The sequence below is a fragment of the Hypanus sabinus genome, chromosome 3, assembly GCF_030144855.1.
Source record: "Hypanus sabinus isolate sHypSab1 chromosome 3, sHypSab1.hap1, whole genome shotgun sequence".
NCBI lineage: Eukaryota > Metazoa > Chordata > Chondrichthyes > Myliobatiformes > Dasyatidae > Hypanus > Hypanus sabinus.
The window spans coordinates 189,113,063-189,131,426 of NC_082708.1; the positions used below are offsets into that span (position 1 = coordinate 189,113,063).

Below are 18,364 nucleotides of genomic sequence, written 5' to 3' on the forward strand. Positions count from 1 at the left end.
TGTGATGGGACAGTGTAGAGGGAGATTCACTCTGTGTCTGACCCCGGGAGTGTGTGATGGGACAGTGTGGAGGGAGCTTCACTCCGTGTCTGACCCTGGGAGTGTGTGATGGGACAGTGTAGAGGGAGCTTCACTCTGTGTCTGTCCCTGGGAGTGTGTGATGGACAATATGGAGGGCCCTTCACTCCGTTTTTACCCTGTGGTGAACTACATATACCTGTCTGGACATGCCCCCTGCTGACTGCTCCTGTGGCTCCTCCCACAGACCCCTGTATAAAGGCGATCAAGGTCTGACCCCGGGAGTGTGTGATGGGACAGTGTGGAGGGAGATTCACTCTGTATCTGATCCTGGGAGTGTGTGATGAGACAGTGTGGAGGGAGATTCACTCTGTGTCTGACCCCGGGAGTGTGTGATGGGACAGTGGGGAGGGAGCTTCACTCTGTGTCTGACCCCGGGAGTGTGTGATGGGACAGTGTGGAGGGAGCTTCACTCTGTGTCTGTCCCTGGGAGTGTGTGATGGGACAGTGTGGAGGGAGCTTCACTCTGTGTCTGACCCCGGGAGTGTGTGATGGGACAGTGTGGAGGGAGCTTCACTCTGTGTCTGACCCCGGGAGTGTGTGATGGGACAGTGTGGAGGGAGATTCACTCTGTATCTGATCCTGGGAGTGTGTGATGAGACAGTGTGGAGGGAGATTCACTCTGTGTCTGTCCCTGGGAGTGTGTGATCGGACAGTGTAGAGGGAGCTTCACTCTGTGTCTGACACTGGGAGTGTGTGATGGGACAGTGTAGAGGGAGATTCACTCTGTGTCTGACCCCGGGAGTGTGTGATTGGACAGTGTGGAGGGAGCTTCACTCCGTGTCTGACCCTGGGAGTGTGTGATGGGACAGTGTAGAGGGAGCTTCACTCTGTGTCTGACCCCGGGAGTGTGTGATGGGACAGGGTGGAGGGAGCTTCACTCTGTGTCTGACCCTGGGAGTGTGTGATGGGACAGTGTGGAGGGAGCTTCACTCTGTGTCTGACCCCGGGAGTGTGTGATGGGACAGTGTAGAGGGAGCTTCGCTCTATGTCTGACCCCAGGAGTGTGTGATGGGACAGTGTAGAGGGAGATTCACTCTGTGTCTGACCCCGGGAGTGTGTGATGGGACAGTGTGGAGGGAGCTTCACTCTGTGTCTGTCCCTGGGAGTGTGTGATGGGACAGTGTGGAGGGAGCTTCACTCTGTGTCTGTCCCTGGGAGTGTGTGATGGACAATATGGAGGGCCCTTCACTCCGTTTTTACCCTGTGGTGAACTACATATACCTGTCTGGACATGCCCCCTGCTGACTGCTCCTGTGGCTCCTCCCACAGACCCCTGTATAAAGGTGATCAAGGTCTGAGCCCAGCCTCTCAGTCTCCAGGATGTAGTATGGTGGTCACTCACTGCTTGTTCCTTCTTCCAATCAATAAAAGCCGATATCTCGCCTTACGTCTCAAAGTGAGTTAATGATGGTGCATCATACCCCCAAAATATCCCTGCCGAGGGAGTGTGTGATGGAAGAGTGTATTGGGATACCTTCTGCCTCTTTCACCTGTATCTTCCCTGCACTGGGCATGTCTAATTGGATTAATCGGGATTAAAAGCGGTTCTGCCTCTGAACTGTTACTCGTTCCTTTGAAGACAGCGCAAAGTTCACACAGAAGAGTTTGAAAGCTGACAGTTACAGTGTTGGCATGTCTGAACACCGTCTCTAAATCTGTACTTCATGAGATTCACACGAGAGGCATTTTCAAACAATTCGTTTGGTCGCTGACGCTGTCTCTACCTGGAGCAGCTGTTGCAGAGGGAAACAGCATTGGCAGGGCCAATCAGTGCTTCCTGACGAAAAGGCTGTTTGTTTACCCTTTGGCCTTTCCTTCACGCCCCGACACTACCCCCGCAGTGAGCCAGGTGTTTGCCAAATAAGTCTGCGACGAGCAGGAAATCACACCCGCTCGCTTCCTCAAAAAAAGGACCCTTAAAAAAATCCAGACTCATCTCCATAGCAGCACACCTTTTAAATTATTGTTGTCTGGTGGTTGTGGGGTGGGGGTGGGGAAGAAGGAGAAGAAGAATCGATCACTGGGGACCGCTGAGACAGAGAGGGCTCTGTGCCAAGTGCACACATTTCTGTGAAGTGTCTTAGTTGCAACTTCTGACAAAGGAAACTGCCACTAAGCAAAATTATTGAGCAGGAGCCAGGGATTCTGCTTTGTACATTATACAGAGAGCAACAGGGGACTTGGACGAGTGGAATGGCCTGAGATGGTCTTTAACAAAACAGCTTACAAAATGTGGTGGATACAGCCCGGTCCATCATGAGTAAAGCCCTTCCCACCATTGAGCACATCTACTGTGAGCGCAGTTGCAGGAAAGCAGCATCCTTCACCAAGGACCCCCACAATCCAGGCCATGCTCTCTTCTCGCTGCTGCCATCAGGTAAGAGGTTCATGAACTTTAGGTCCCACATCACCCGACTCAGGAACAGTTATTACCTCTCAGCCATTAGACTCCTGAACCAGCACAGATAACTTCACTCACCTCAACACTGAACCTATAGACTCACTTTCAAGGATTCTACAACTCATGTTCTCAATATTTATCACTTATTTACTTATTATTATTTTGTTCCTCTTTTGTATTCACACAATTTTTTATCTTTTGCACATTAGTTGTTTGTCCATCTTTGTCGTGGGCAGTCTTTTATTGATTCCATCATGTTTCTTAGGATCTACCATGAATCCCTACCATCAGTGGTATTTACAAGAGGCTCTGCCTTAAGATAATAACATCTATCATCAAAGATCCCCACCATTCGGGCCATGCCACCTTCTCACAGAAGGTACAGAAGCCTGAAGTCCCACAGCCAATCTGTTCTTAAACCAGTCAGCAGAATCCTAATCACTACAGTTTAGCAACAGAACTGAATTTTATTGATGCATCAGAGAAAACATTCTATCGCGATGCTCACAGAGTGGCATGGCCACTGATCTGCACACGACCGCAGAGAGTTGTGGACGTAACTCAGCACAACACTAAAGCCAGCCTCCCCTCAGACTGCACTTCTCGCTGTCTCAGTAAAGCAGCCAACATAATGGCAGACCCCATATTCCCTGGACGTAACAGTCACTGTTATCAGACTCTTGAATGGATCTCTTGTACAATAAGGTGGACTCGCAACCTGACAATCTACCTCCTTATCATCTTGCACTTTATTGTTTACCTGCACTGCACCTTCTTCTGTATCTGTGATACTTTATTCTGCATTGTTATTGTTTTACCTGGTTCTACCTCACCGCACTGTGTAATGACCTGATCTGTATGAACAGTGTGCAAGACAGGGTTTCAATATACCTCAGTACATGTGACAATAATAAACCGATATCAATACCAATACACTTTGACCATTTACACTAAATGGACTTTATTTTTCCTTGATCTAATTGTATTTTCCTGTAAAAATGTATATAATTTATACTTTCCTTGTGAATGCTGTTTACCTGATGCTCTGTGCCTGTGATGCTGCTGCAAATAAGTGTTTCATTGCACCTGTGCAGATGACAATAAACCCAAACTTAACTTTGCTGTGTTCCTACGTACTGCTTGCTCATTTGTACCTACACATATCGCACAGCCCATTCACTTGCCCAGCATCTCCTCAACCTGCTGACAGTAAGGAAGCACCGGCTGGCTATGTGATCATGGAGACACAGATGTCTGGTGCTTGGGAACTGGCAACCTCTGGAAAATAGGAGCCAAGGACACCACTCAACCCTTCAAGTGTGCCCGACAATTCAGTATGCCCGTGCTTAATCTGCCCCAGAGCCACAATCGGGTTTATTATCACTGGCATATCTCATCAAGTTTTGTGCAGCAGTGCAGTACAATATTTTTTTAATTACTATATGTTGCAATAAGAAATATAAAAAAATAAGTAATGCAAAAAGAGAGCAAACATAGTGAGGTAGTGTCCACAGGTTCATGGACCGTTCAGAAATGTGATGGCAGAGGGGAAGATGTTGCTGAAACATTGAGTGTGTGTCTTCAGGCTCCTGTACCTCCTCTCTGGTGCTAGCAATGAGAAGAGGGTGGTGAGGTTCCTTCATGATTTATTGCTGCCTTCGTGAGCCACTGCCCTTTGAAGATGTTCTCGATGGTGGGGAGTCTAGTGCCCATGATGGAACTGGCTGAGTTTGCAGCCCTCTGTAACTTTTTACGATTATGCTCGTAGATGGTGATGCAATTAGTTAGAGTGCTTTCCATAGCACACCTGCAGTAATTTGCAAGCATATTTGTTGACAAACCAAATCTTCTCAGACCCCAAATGAAACTTTGCCACTGTCATGCCTTCTTTGTAATTGCATCAGTGTGTTGGGCCTAGGATAGATCTTCAGAGATGTTGACACCCAGGAATTTGAAATTTGCTTACCCATTCCGCTGCTGATCCCTCGATGAGGACTGGTGTGTTCCTTTAACTTCCTCTTTCTGAAGTCCAAATAAATACCTTGGTCTTACTACCATTGAGTGCAAAGTTGTTGTTGTAACTTCACTCAACCAGCTTATCTGTCTCACTCCTGTGATTCTGCCAACAGTTGTGGTGTCATCTGCAAACTTATTGAAGGCATTTCAGCTGTGCCTGGCCATACAGTCATGAGTGTAGAGAGAGCAGAGCAGTGGGCTAAGCACACATCTTGAGGTGCGCCTGTGTTGATTGGTTTTTAGATAATTGGGCTTTGTTCCAGGGAAGGTGGTGTCTGTTCCGAAGGGACGGTTTACACCTGAACTGGAGCGGTACTAACATTCTTGCAGGAAAGTTTGCTAGTGCTTCTTGGGGGGGTTTAAACTAAATTTGCAGGGGTCAGGGATCCAGAATGTGAGAGAGGATAGCGAGAGGAAGAATAAAGGACAGGTGGGGACTACACGGTTCTGGAATATTAAGTGTGTAGTAGAGAAAGGTGAGGCAGAACAAGTGATAAGGAGGACACATGTACAGAGGGATGGTCTGACGGAACATGGAGTTAAATGTGCAGAAAGAATAAGTAAATTTAGGAAAGACAACAAAATTCAAGGAGCATATAGCCCGATGGGAGTTCGGGGAGCTGGGTTAAGCACAATAGGCAGCGATTTAAACAGAGAGAGGAGAAATGGGCTAAAAATTCTATATCTGAATGCACGATGTGTCAGAAATAAGGCGGATGAGCTTGAAGCTCAGGTGCGAATGGGTAACTATGATGTTGTTGGAGACGGAGACATGGCTGCAGGGAGATCAGACCTGGGAAATGAATGTACAAGGGTATACGTGCTATCGTAGGGACAGAAATGTGGGCAGAGGGGGTGGGGTGGCCCTGTTGGTGAGGAATGAGATTCAGTCCTTTGCAAGAGGGGACATAGGATCAGGAGAAGTAGAGTCTGTGTGGATAGAACTGAGGAACAGTAAGGGCTAAAAGACCCTAATGGGTGTTGTCTATAGGCCACCTAACAGTAGCATGGATATTGGGTGTAAATTGAATAGGGAGTTAACATTGGTATGTGGCAAAGGTAATGTCGCAGTAGTAATGGGAGATTTCAACATGCAGGTGAACTGGGCAAATCAGGTTGGTGCTGGACCATAGGATAGGGAGTTTGTAGAGTGCCTAAGGAATGCATTCTTGGAACAGCTTGTACTAGAGCCGACCAGGGACAAGGCTATTCTGGATTTAGTGTTATGTAATGAACAGGATTTGATAAGCGATCTCGCAGTAAAGGAGCCATTAGGAGGTAGTGACCATAATATGATAAGTTTTTATCTGCAATTTGAGAAGGATAAGGGCAGATCGGAGGTGTCAGTGTTGCAGTTGAACAAAGGAGACTATGGAGCCATGAGGGAGGAGCTGGCCAAAGTTAACTGGACGGATATCCTAGCAGAAAAGACTGTGGAACAGCAATGGCAGGTATACTTGGGAATAATGCACAAGGTGCAAAATCAGTTCATCCGCCGGAGAAGGAAGGAATCAAAAGAGGTGAAAGGGGCCACAGTGGTTGACAAAGGAAGTCAGAGATTGCATAGCATTAACAAAAAGGAAGTATTACAGAGCTAAGGTGAGTGGGAAGACAGATGATTGGGAAATTTTTAAGGAACAACAGAACTTAACTAAAAAGGCAATATGGAGAGAAAAAATGAGGTACGAACGCAAGCTAGCCAGGAATATAAAGGAGGATAACAAAAGCTTTTTTAGGTATGTGAAGAGAAAGAAGATTGTTAAGAACAATGTTGGGCCCTTGAAGAATGAATTGGGTGAAATTGTTATGGGTAACAGAGAAATGGCAGAAGAATTTAATAAGTACTTTAGATCTGTCTTCACTAGGGAAGACACAAGCAATCTCCCAGATGTATGGATGGGCCAAGGACATAGGGTAACAGAGGAAATGAATCAGATTGACATTAGGAAGGAAACAGTGATGAGTAGACTGATGGGACTGAAGGCTGACAAATCCCCAGGTCCAGATGGTCTGCATCCTAGGGTACTGAAGGAGGTGGCCCTGGAAATTGCGGATGCATTGGTAATCATTTTCCAATGTTCCTTAGATTCAGGATCAGTCCCTGAGGTTTGGAGAATGGCTAATGTTATCCCACTTTTTAAGAAAGGAGGGAGGGAGAAAACAGAGAACAGAGAAAACAGAGAACTACAGCCTAACATCAGTAGTGGGGAAGATGCTAGAGTCCATTATTAAAGATGAAATAGTGGCATATCTAAATAGCAGTGATAGGATTGGGCCGAGCCAGCATGGATTTACCAAGGGTAAATCATGCTTGAATAATCTATTGGAGTTTTTCGAGGATGTAACCAGGAAGTTAGACAAGGGAGATCCAGTGGATGTAGTGTACCTCGATTTTCAGAAGGCATTTGATAAGGTCCCACATAGGAGATCGGTTGGTAAAATCAGAGCTCATGGCATTGGGGGGAAGATATTGACATGGATAGAAAACTGGTTGGCAGATAGAAAGCAAAGGGTAGCGGTGAATGGGTGTTTCTCGGAATGGCAGGTGGTGACTTGTGGGGTGCCACAGGGCTCGGTATTGGGACCACAGCTGTTTACGATTTACATCAACGATTTAGATGAAGGCATTGAGAATAACATCAGCAAGTTTGCTGATGATACTAAGCTGGGTGGCAGTGTGACTGTGATGAGGATGTTAGGAGAATTCAGGGTGACTTGGATAGGCTGGGTGAGTGGGCAGATACTTGGCAGATGACGCTTAATGTGAATAAGTGTGAGGTTATCCACTTTGGGAGTAAGAACAGGAAGGCAGATTATTATCTGAATGGTGTAGAGTTAGGTAAGGGAGAAATACAAAGAGATCTGGGAGTCCTTGTTCATCAGTCACTGAAGGTGAATGAGCAAGTGCAGCAGGCAGTGAAGAAGGCTAATGGAATGTTGGCCTTTATTACAAAGGGAATTGAGTACAAGAGCAAGGAAATCCTTTTGCATTTGTACAGAGCCCTGGTGAGACCACACCTGGAGTATTGTGTACAGCTTTGGTCTCCAGGGTTAAGGAAGGACATCCTGGCTTTAGAGGAAGTGCAGCGTAAATTCACAAGGTTAATTTCTGGGATGTCCCGACTGTCTTATACAAAGAGGTTAGAGAGACTGGGCTTGTACATGCTGGAATTAAGGAGATTGAGAGGGGATCTGATTGCAACATATTAGATTATTAAGGGATTGGACAAGATAGAGGCAGGAAATATGTTCCAGATGCTGGGAGAGTCCAGTACCAGAGGGCATGGTTTGAGAATAAGGGGTAGGTCATTGAGGACAGAGTTAAGGAAAAACTTCTTCTCCCAGAGAGTTGTGGGGGTCTGGAATGCACTGCCTCGGAAGGTAGCGGAGGCCAATTCTCTGGATGCTTTCAAGAAGGAGCTAGATAGGTATCTTATGGTTAGGGGAATCAAGGGATAAGAGGGCAAGGCAGGAACCGGGTATTGATAGTAGATGATCAGCCATAATCTCAGAATGGCAGTGCAGGCTCAAAGGGCCAAATGGTCTACTTCTGCACCTATTGTCTATTGTCAGCGAGGAGGACACAATCCTCCTCTTCTTTGGTGCCTCATCACCATTGCCCTCAATTATCTGAACTTCTAGGAATGTATCCACCTCCTCTTTAAGTGCCTGCTGTGATTTTGTCTCCCCAACTCAAGGAGATCAAGAACTCCAGAGGTTCACCAACCTCAGGACAGGGGTCGAAATCCCATGTTGGTAGCTTTAGAATACAGCTGCAGTTCAGAAGTAAGCTGTTGTCAGTGCATGGAGCCATCAGAGTGTCCTGACAGACTTTAGAGGAACTCAGCAAGTCAGTCAACAACTATAGAGGGGAATAAACAGCTGATGTTTCGGTTCAAGATCCTTCAGTGGGCCTGGAAAGAAAAGGGACAGAGCCACATTAGAAGGTGGGGTTGGGGAGGATAACAAGCTGATAGGTGAGACCAGGTGAGGTTGGGGAAAGGAGGGTGGGTTGGGGAAAGGGGTTGAATTGAGAAGCTTGGTGGTGATAGGTGGAAAAGGTAAAGGGTTGAAGAAAGAGGAATCTGATAGGAGAGGAGAGTGGACCGTGGGAGAAAGGGAAAGAAGATGGGCACCAGAGAGAGCTGATGGGCAGGTGCAGAGAAGGGAAGGTGTAAGAGGGGAGCCATGAATGGGAATCGAAAATGAGGGAGGAGAAATTATCAGAAGTTAGAGAAATCGATGTTCATGCCATCAGCGTGGAGGCTACTCAAACAGAATATGGAATATTATCACTGGAATGTGACGTGAAATCTGTTAACTTAGCAGCAGCAGTTCAATGCAATACATAATATAGCGGAGAGAGAAAAAAATAATAAATAAAATAAAACATCATAATAAATAAACAAGTAAATCAATTAAGTATATTGAATAGATTATTAAAAAATGTGCAAAAACAGAAATACTGTATATTAAAAAAAGTGAGGTGGTGTCCAAAGCTTCAATGTCCATTTAGGAACCAGAATGCAGAGGGGAAGAAGCTGTTCCTGAATCGCTGAGTGTGTGCCTTCAGGCTTCTGTACCTCCTACCTGATGGTAACAGTGAGAAAAGGGCATGGCCTGGGTGCTGGAGATCTTTAATAATGGACTCCGTCTTTCTGAGACACTGCTCCCTAAAGATGTCCTGGGTACTTTGTAGGCCAGTGCCCAAAATGGAGCTGACTAGATTTACAACCCTCTGCACCTTCTTTCGGTCCTGTGCAGTAGCCCCTCTATACCAGACAGTGATGCAGCCTGTCAGAAAGCTCTCCATGGTACAACTATAGAAGTTTTTGAGTGTATTTGTTGACATGCCAAATCTCTTCAAACTCCTAATAAAGTACGGCCACTGTCTTGCCTTCAACCTGACAGTAGCTTCATCTTGGCAGTAGAGGAGGACATGGAGCAAGATGTCAGAATGGGAACTGGAAATAGCATTAAACATCTTAGATTGGTAAATTGGTTTTTTTTTGTCACATGTATGCTGGTACAATGAAAAACTTGTCTTGCGTACTGTTCTTACAAAGCAATTCATTACAATGGTGCATTGAGGTAGTTCAAAGGAACACAATAAATGATGCAGTCACATCTTTCTTGTAAAGTATCGATACTCTCTAACTTTATGCCATTATAAATCTGTTAATATGCAAATAAAGGCGTGGCTGAGAAGCTGGTGTAGGGGGCAGGGCTTCAGGTTCTTGGATCATTGGGGTCTTTTCTGGGGGAGGTATGACCTGCACGAAAGTGACGGGTGGCACCTGAACCTGAGGGGGACCAATATTCGGGCAGGGAGGTTTGTTCGAACTGTTGAGGAGGGTCTAAACTAATTTGGCAGGGGATGGGAACGAGAATGAAGGGACTCAGAATAGAACGGATGGTGAAAAAACAAAGATAGTGTGCAGTCAGACTCTCAGAAAGGGCAGGCTGATGATAGGATAGAATTGCAGCCAGCAGGGTGAGTATCAGTGCATTAAGGATCAAAATCAAACAGGGAAGCAAATTAGCACTCAAAGTGTTAAATCTGAATGCTCGGAGTATAAGAAATAAGGTGGATGATCTTGTTTCACTAGTACAGATTGTCAGGTATGATGCTGTGGCCATCACTGAATTGTGGCTGAAGAATGGTTGTAGTTGGGACTTGAATGTCCAAGGTTACACATTGTATTGGAGAGATAGAAAGGTAGTTAGATGGGGAGATGCGGCTCAGCTGGTAAAGAATGGCATCAAATCATTTGAAAGCTATGATGTAGGATCAGAAGATGTTGAATCCTTTGGGTTGAGTTAATAAATTTAAGGGCAAAAGGACCCTGCTGGCTTGTTATATACAAGCCTCCAAACAGTAGCTGGGATGTAGACCACAGGTTACAATGGGAAATAGAAAATGCTTGTCTAAAGGGCAATGTTATCATAGTCATGGGAGATTTCAGCATGTGGGTCAATTGGGAAAATCAGGTTGGTAATGGATCACAAGAGAGTGAATTTGTAGAATGCATATGAGATGACTTTTTAAAGCAGTTTGTCATTGAGCCTACCAAGAGATCAACTATACTGGATTGGGTGTTATATAATCAACCAAGGGTGATTTGGGAGCTTAAGGTAAACAAGCCCTTAGGAGCATGTGATCATAATATGATTGAGTTCAACTTGAAATTTGACAGGGAGAAAGTAAAGTCTGATGTAGCAGTATTTCAGTGGAGTAAGGGAAATTACAGTGGTATGAGAGAAGAGTTGGCAAAAGCAAATTGGAAGGAGGTGAAGGCATGGATGACAGCAGAGCAGCAATCGTGTGTGTTTCTGAGAAAAATGAGAAAGTTGCAGGGCAGATGTGTTCCAAAAATGAAGAAATACTCAAATGGGAAAATAGTATAACTGTGGCTGACGAAGGAAATCAAAGCTAATGTAAAACAAAACAAAACAGAGGGCATACAACAAAGCAAATATTAGCAGGAAGATAGAGGATTGGGAAGCTTTTAAAGCTACAGAGAGCAACTAAAAGAATCATTAGGGGGGAAAATAAATATGAAAACAAGCTAGCAAATAATATCAAAGTGGATAGTAAAGGTTTTTTCCAAGTATAACAATATCAAAGTAAAAACTTTTTCGAGTACGTAAAAAATAAAAGAGAGATGAGAGTGGATATAGGACCACTAGAAAATGAGGTTATAGAAATAATAACGGGGGCCAAGGAGATGGCCAATGAATTAAATGAGTATTTTGCATCAGTTTTCACTGTGGAAAACACTAGCAATGTACCAGATATTGTGTTGTGTAAAGGAAGTGAAGTGAATGCAGTTACTATTACAAGGGAGAAGGTGCTGAAAAAGCTGAAAGCCCTAAGGGTACAGAAGTCACCTGGACCAGATGAACTGCACCCTAGGGTTCTGGAAGCATTAGCGATGAACTTTCAAGAATTAGGACTCTGGCTTGGTACCAGAGGCTTCAAAAATTGCAAATGCCTCTCCACTGTTTAAGAAAGAAGGAAGGCAACTGAAAGGAAATTATAGACCAGTTAACCTGACCTCAGTGGTTAGAGTGGTTAGAAGATGTTAGAGTCAATTGTTAAGGATAAGATTATAGAGTACTTGCTGACATAGGTCAAGATTGGACAAAGTCAACATGGTTTTCTTCAGGGAAAATCTTGCCTGACCAACCTGTTAGAATTCTTTAAGAAGATTACAAGTAGGATAGATAAAGGGATGTTGCATATTTGTTGCATGTTGGATGTTGCATATTTGGACTCTCAGAAGGCTTTTGACAAGGTGCCACATATGAGACTGCTTACCAAGTCAAGAGCCCATGGTATTACAAAAAAGTTACTGGCATGATTAGAGCGTTGGATGATTGGTAGGAGGCAATGAGTGGGAATGAAAGGATCCTTGTCTGGCTGGCTGCTAGTGACTAGTGGTATTCCACAGGGGTCAGTTTAGGGACCACTTTGTTTTATGTTGCATATCAATAATTCAGATGATGGAATAGATGGCTTTATTGCCAAGTTTGCTGATGATACGAAGATTGGTGGAGAGGCAGGTAGTGCTGAAACAGGTAGGCCTAGAAGGACTTAGACATATTAGGAGAATGGGCAAGAGAGTGGCAAATAAAATACAAATACAAATAAAATAAAAATGGTCATGTACTTTGGTAGTAGAAGTAAATGAACAGACTATTTTCTAAACGGGGAGAAAATCCAAAAGTCTGAGATGCAAAGGGACTTGGGAGTCCTTGTGCAAAACACTCCAAAGGTTAACTTGCAGGTTAAGTGGGTGGTGAGGAAGGTAAATGTCATGTTAGCATTCACTTCAAGAGGTCTTGAATACAAGAGCAGGGATGTGATGTTGAGGCTTTATAAGGCACTGGTGAGGCCTCACCTTGAGTAATGTGAACAGTTTTGGGCTCCTCATCTAAGATGTGCTGGCATTGGAGAGGGTCCAGAGGCAATTCACAAAGATGATTCTAGGAATGAAAGGGTTATCATACTGGGAATGTTTAAAGGCCCTGGGTCTGTACTCATGGAATTTAGAAGGATGAACTGAAGGAAATTTATATTAGGCAAGAAACGGTGTTGGATAGACTGTTGAGTCTGAAGGCTGATAAGTCCCTGGGACCTGATGGTCTGCATCCCAAGGTACTTAAGGAGGTGGCTCTGGAAATCGTGGATGCATTGGTAATCATTTTCCGATGTTCTACAGATACAGGAACAGTTCCTGAGGGTTGGAGGGTGGTTAATGTTGTCCCACATTTCAAGAAAGGAGGGAGAGAGAAAACAGGGAATTATAGACCGGTTAGCCTGACGTCAGTGGTGGGAAAGATGCTGGAGTCAATTATAAAAGAGGAAATTACGACACATTTGGATAGCAGTAGAAGTATCAGTCCGAGTCAGCATGGATTTATGAAGGGAAAATCATACTTGACTAATCTTCTGGAGTTTTTTGAGGATGTAACTATGAAAATGGACAAGGGAGAGCCAGTGGATGTAGTGTACCTGGACTTACAGAAAGCTTTTGACAAAGTCCCACATAGGAGATTAGTGGGCAAAATTAGGCCACATGGTATTGGGGGCAGAGCACTGACATGGATTGAAAATTGGCTGGCTGACAGGAAACAAAGAGTAGCGATTAACAGGTCCCTTTCAGAATGGCAGGCTGTGACCAGTGGGGTACCGCAAGGTTCGGTGCTGGGACCGCAGCTATTTACAATATACATTAATGATTTAGATGAAGGGATTAAAAGTAACATTAGCAAATTTGCTGATGACACAAAGCTGGGTGGCAGTGTGAAATGTCAGGAGGATGTTATGAGAATGCAGGGTGACTTGGACAGGTTGGGTGAGTGGACAACTGTATGGCAGGTGCAGTTTAATGTGGATAAATGTGAGGTTATCCACTTTGGTGGCAAAAACAGGAAGGCAGATTATTATCTAAATGGAGTCAAGTTAGGAAAAGGGGAAGTACAACGAGATCTAGGTGTTCTTGTACATCAGTCAATGAAAGCAAGCATGCAGGTACAACAGGCAGTGAAGAAAGCTAATGGCATGCTGGCCTTTATAACAAGAGGAATTGAGTATAGGAGTAAAGAGGTCCTTCTGCAGCTGTACAGAGCCCTGGAGAGACCCCACCTGGAGTATTGTGTGCAGTTTTGGTCTCCAAATTTGAGGAAGGACATTCTTGCTATTGAGGGAGTGCAGCGTAGGTTCACAAGGTTAATTCCTGGAATGGCGGGACTGTCATATGTTGAAAGATTGGAGTGACTGGGCTTATATACGCTGGAATTTAGAAGGATGAGAGGAGATCTGATTGAAACATATACGATTATTAAGGGATTGGACACACTGGAGGCAGGAAGCATGTTCCCGCTGATGGGTGAGTCCAGAACTAGAGGACACAGTTTAAGAATAAGGGGTAGGCCATTTAGAACTGAGATGCGGAAAAACTTTTTCACCCAGAGAGTGGTGGATATGTGGAATGCTCTGCCCCAGAAGGCAGTGGAGGCCAATTCTCTGGATGCATTCAAGAGAGAGTTAGATAGAGCTCTTATAGATAGTGGGGTCAAGGGATATGGGGAGAGGGCAGGAACGGGGTACTGATTGTGTATGATCAGCCATGATCACAGTGAATGGCGGTGCTGGCTAGAAGGGCCGAATGGCCTACTCCTGCACCTATTGTCTATTGTCTATTAATGGGGGGGATCTCATTGAAACCTTTTGAATGTTGAAAGGCCTTGACAGAGTAGATGTGGAAAGGATGTTTCCCATCATGGGGGATTCTAGGATAAGAGGGCACAGCCTCAGGATAGAGTGTCATGTATTTAAAACAGAGAATCTGTTACCACAGGCAGCTGTGGAGGCTAGTTCATTGGGTGTATTTAAAGCAGAGATTGATAGGTTCTTTATTAGATATGGCATCAAAGGTTACAGGGAGAAGGCCAGGGAATGGGGTTGAGGAGGGGTAAAAAGGATCAGCCATGATTGAATGGCGGAGCAGACTCGATGGACCAAATGGCCTGTTTCTGCTCCTACATCTTATGGTGTTATTACTGGAGCTTATCAATTAGTCCCACTATCTTCTGCTCTTCCGGATCTCCGCGTCTCAGTAAGGGGTGGCACTGTAACATAGTGTTTAGTGTAAAGATATTACAGTGCCAGCTGTAAAATTGAGATTTGATTTCCACTGCTGGTTTGTAAGGATACTGTACATCTCTTCATGAATGCATGTGTTTTCTCCATGTGCTCTGGTTTCCTCCCACATTCCAAAGACATACGCATTAGGGTTAATGAGTTGCGGGCATGCTATGTTGGCACTGGAAGCGTGGTGACACTTGCGGGCTTCCCCCAGCCCGACCCTCACTGATATCATTTGATGCAAAATGGTGCACTTCACTGTATATTTTGATGTATTGATGTATGCATGACTAATTAAGCTAACCTTCTTTCCCTGTATTGTACTGTATATTCCATTGAATATCAATGAATCCAACTTCACAGGAAGCTCAATTTACCTTTCTGTACATGCTAGGCTGTGCTATTTATACCTATTATCCCCATTTTCCTGAGCATGCTCCAGTAGGCCAGACTGCACTCAGCAGCTACTTAGTTTGGGTCTTCCTTTCTGTATTGGACAGTTTGCTGTCTTTTGCACACTGGTTGAACACCCAAGTTGGTGTGGTCTTTCACTGATTCTATTATGGTTATTAAACTCATATGGGTTTATCAAGTATGCCTGCAGGAAAATGAATCTCAGGGCTGTGTATGGTGACATTTACATACTTTGATAAAAAAATTGACTTTGAACTTCCCTGAGCTTTGAGTGTGTGTTTGTAGTCTTCTGCTGCTGTAGCCCATCCACTTAAAGGTTCGACGTGCATTCAGAGATGCTCTTCTGCACACCACGTGGTTATTTGAGCTACTGCCACCTTCCTGCCAACTCGAACCAGTCTGGCCATTCTCCTCTGACCTCTCCCATTAAGGAGATGTTTGCACTCACAGAGCTGCTGCTCACTGGATGTTTTTTGTTTTTCATGCCGTTCTCTATAAACTAGAGACTGCTGTGCGTGAAAATCCCAGGAAATCTGCAACTTCTGAGATACTCTTGTCTGGCACCAACAACTATTCCACAGTCAAAGTCATTCAATCACATTTCTTCCCCGCTCTGAACAAAACTGAATCTCTTGGCCATGTCTGCAAGCTTTTATGCATTGAGTTGCTGCCAGATGATTGGCTGATTAGATATTTTGCATTAATGAGCAGGTGTACAGGTGTGCCTAGTCAAGTGGCCACTGATTGTATATTCTGTGTTCTATCAACATACACCAGGAAAGTAATAAAAGCAACTACTTCAGCAATGTGAATGTTTTGGGCGGATCGTTGTTTTGTATCAGGCTGCGAGCTTTTAGAGGCAGCTTTGATTCGGCGGGACGCTCAGGTGCTGATGGGATTCAGTTTCACGCTGGCACGCCTGCACTTCAGGTACAGGTTCCACAGAAATGTAAACCGTCTCCGTGCAGGTGTGAATGTGGTGGTTGGAATAAACACTCCTGCTACCTTATTTTGTTTACACCTCTTGAAACCTTACAAATGTCAAGGAGACGCCTGACACCTGCCAGCTCACCAATTACTGCTCTACTCCGAGGCCTAGTGACAGGTAATTATCCAGCACCTCTATGTCTATTGGACAGCAGAGTGTCACGATATGGTACTCAGGTTGTCAATTTTATGGCGATTTAATCGGTCCTTGCTTATTGATTCCTGAAGGTTGTCATAGCCGGGTGGGGGGATCGGGGAATAAGCTCCCACTCCTATTAAATAGTGTGCTTCTCAAACAACTTCTGCCAACCAAGTCCAGCTCCTGGCCTTTATGTGTGGGTTAGCTACTAAGCCCATTTCTACCTAGAGGAGAAGGGGCAAAGGCAGGTTGCCTTAAAACCAGTTGCTTTGGGCATTTGAGGCTCCTCAGCTCATCTTGGAGAAGAAAAACTGTGATCTCAAACCTCCACTGCCTTGTGGCTACACCCACTCACGAGAAAGGCTTCGGGAGTAAACCCTGAGGACAAATCCGGAGCTGGAGTCCCTAAGGCAATTCTACGTTGAGTCCAAATTGGCCTTCACCTTTGCCTCTCTGTTTCTTCTTTAAGTTGACAGGGTTGTTAAGTTGATATGGTGTGTTGGCCTTCATTGGTTGTGCAATTGAGTTAAAGAGCTTCATGGATACATTACACTTGGAATATTGTGTTCAATTATCACCCCTCACTATAGGAAGGATGTGGAACCGTTAGAGAGGGTGCAGAGGAGATTTACCAGGATACTGCCTGGATTATAGAGCAGATCTCATGAGGATAGGTTGAGTGAATTAAGGGTTTTTCTTAGGAGGATGAGGTGACTGGTTAGAGGTGTAAAAGATGATCAGGGGCTTAGATTGAGTGGACAGCCAGAGACTTTTTCCCAGGGTGGTAATAGATAAATCAAGGAGGCATCATTTTAAGGTGATTGAAGTATAACTGGGACATCAGTGGTAAGTTTTTTTTCTACACAGAGAGTGGTAGGTGCATAGAACACACTACCGGGGTGGTGTTGAAGGCACCTTGGGACATTGAAGAGACTCTTAGAGAAGCTTGTGGATGATAGAAGAATGGAGGGGCATGTGCAAGGGAAAAGTTAGATTGATCTTAGAGTAGGTTAAAGAATTAGCAGAACATGGTGGGCTGAAGGGCCTAAACTGTGCTATACTGTTCCATGTTCTATATTCAAAGTTCAAAGTAAATTTATTATCAGAATGTCAAAAAAAAAAAAAAAAAAAAAAAGAATGTCACCTGAGATGCTTTTTCTTGTGGGCATTCAAGAAAAGAAATGCAAAAGAATCAATTAAAAACTACACACAAAGACAGACAACCAATGTAGAAAGGAAAGCAACAAATACAAAATAAATAATAATGAGAATTTTTTAAAATAATAACATGTATTGCATTGTAATGCTGCTACTAAGTTAACAAATTTCATGAAACCTGTGGGTAATAATGAACCTGATTCTGATTCTGATTTTAGGTAAAATTATACTTAGAACATAAGTTGTAGAGTCCCTGAAAATGAGTCCATTGGTTGTGGAATCAGTTCAGTGTTGAGGAAAGTGAAGTTATCTACACCAGTTCAGGAGCCTTATGGCGTCGGGCAACAACTGTTCCTGAACCTGAGGCTCCCGTACCTTTGTCTTGATGGCAACAGAGAGAGCAGAGCATGTCGTGGGTGGTGGGGGGTTTTTGATAATGGATGCTGCTTTCCTGTGACAGTGTTTCATGTAGGTGTGCTCAGTGGTGGGGAGGGCTTCTTGTCTGATAGTATTCCTATGGATTGTGAACATTGCAATCCGACACAGTTCCTTTCTGTGATGTCAGAGATGCTATATAAATGAAAAATAATGTTATTTACCTTGAAAGAATTATTGTCAGTCTCCACATCCATCAGCCAGTATAACTTGGGTGTAACGAATGTAGGAAAATGTTCTATTCTGTGATCAGAATCCTGTATGTGCAGAAGCAAATTATTAACACTACTCACCTGCGTTATAACCTTGTTACATTATTACTAACACACGGGGTAGCACAACGTGATTACAGTGCCAGCAACTGGGCTTCTGTTCCTGTCACTGCCTGTAAGAGTTTGAACATTCTCCTGGGTTTCCTCCGAGTGCTCCGGTTTCCTCCCACAGTCCAAAGGCGTACGGGTTAGACTTAGTAAGTTGCGGACATGTTATTCTGTTGCTGGAAGCATGGCGACATTTGCAGGCTGCCCCCAGAACATCCTCGGACTATGTCGGTTGTTGACAGAAAACAACGCATTTCACT

At 44.4% G+C, this 18,364-nt stretch overlaps 1 protein-coding gene across 6 annotated transcripts in view; it reads left to right on the top strand.

The window, feature by feature from the left end:
* sfxn5b (sideroflexin 5b) overlaps positions 1-18,364 on the top strand; it is a 282,969-nt gene that overhangs the window by 206,110 nt on the left and 58,495 nt on the right. The window lies entirely within an intron of this gene.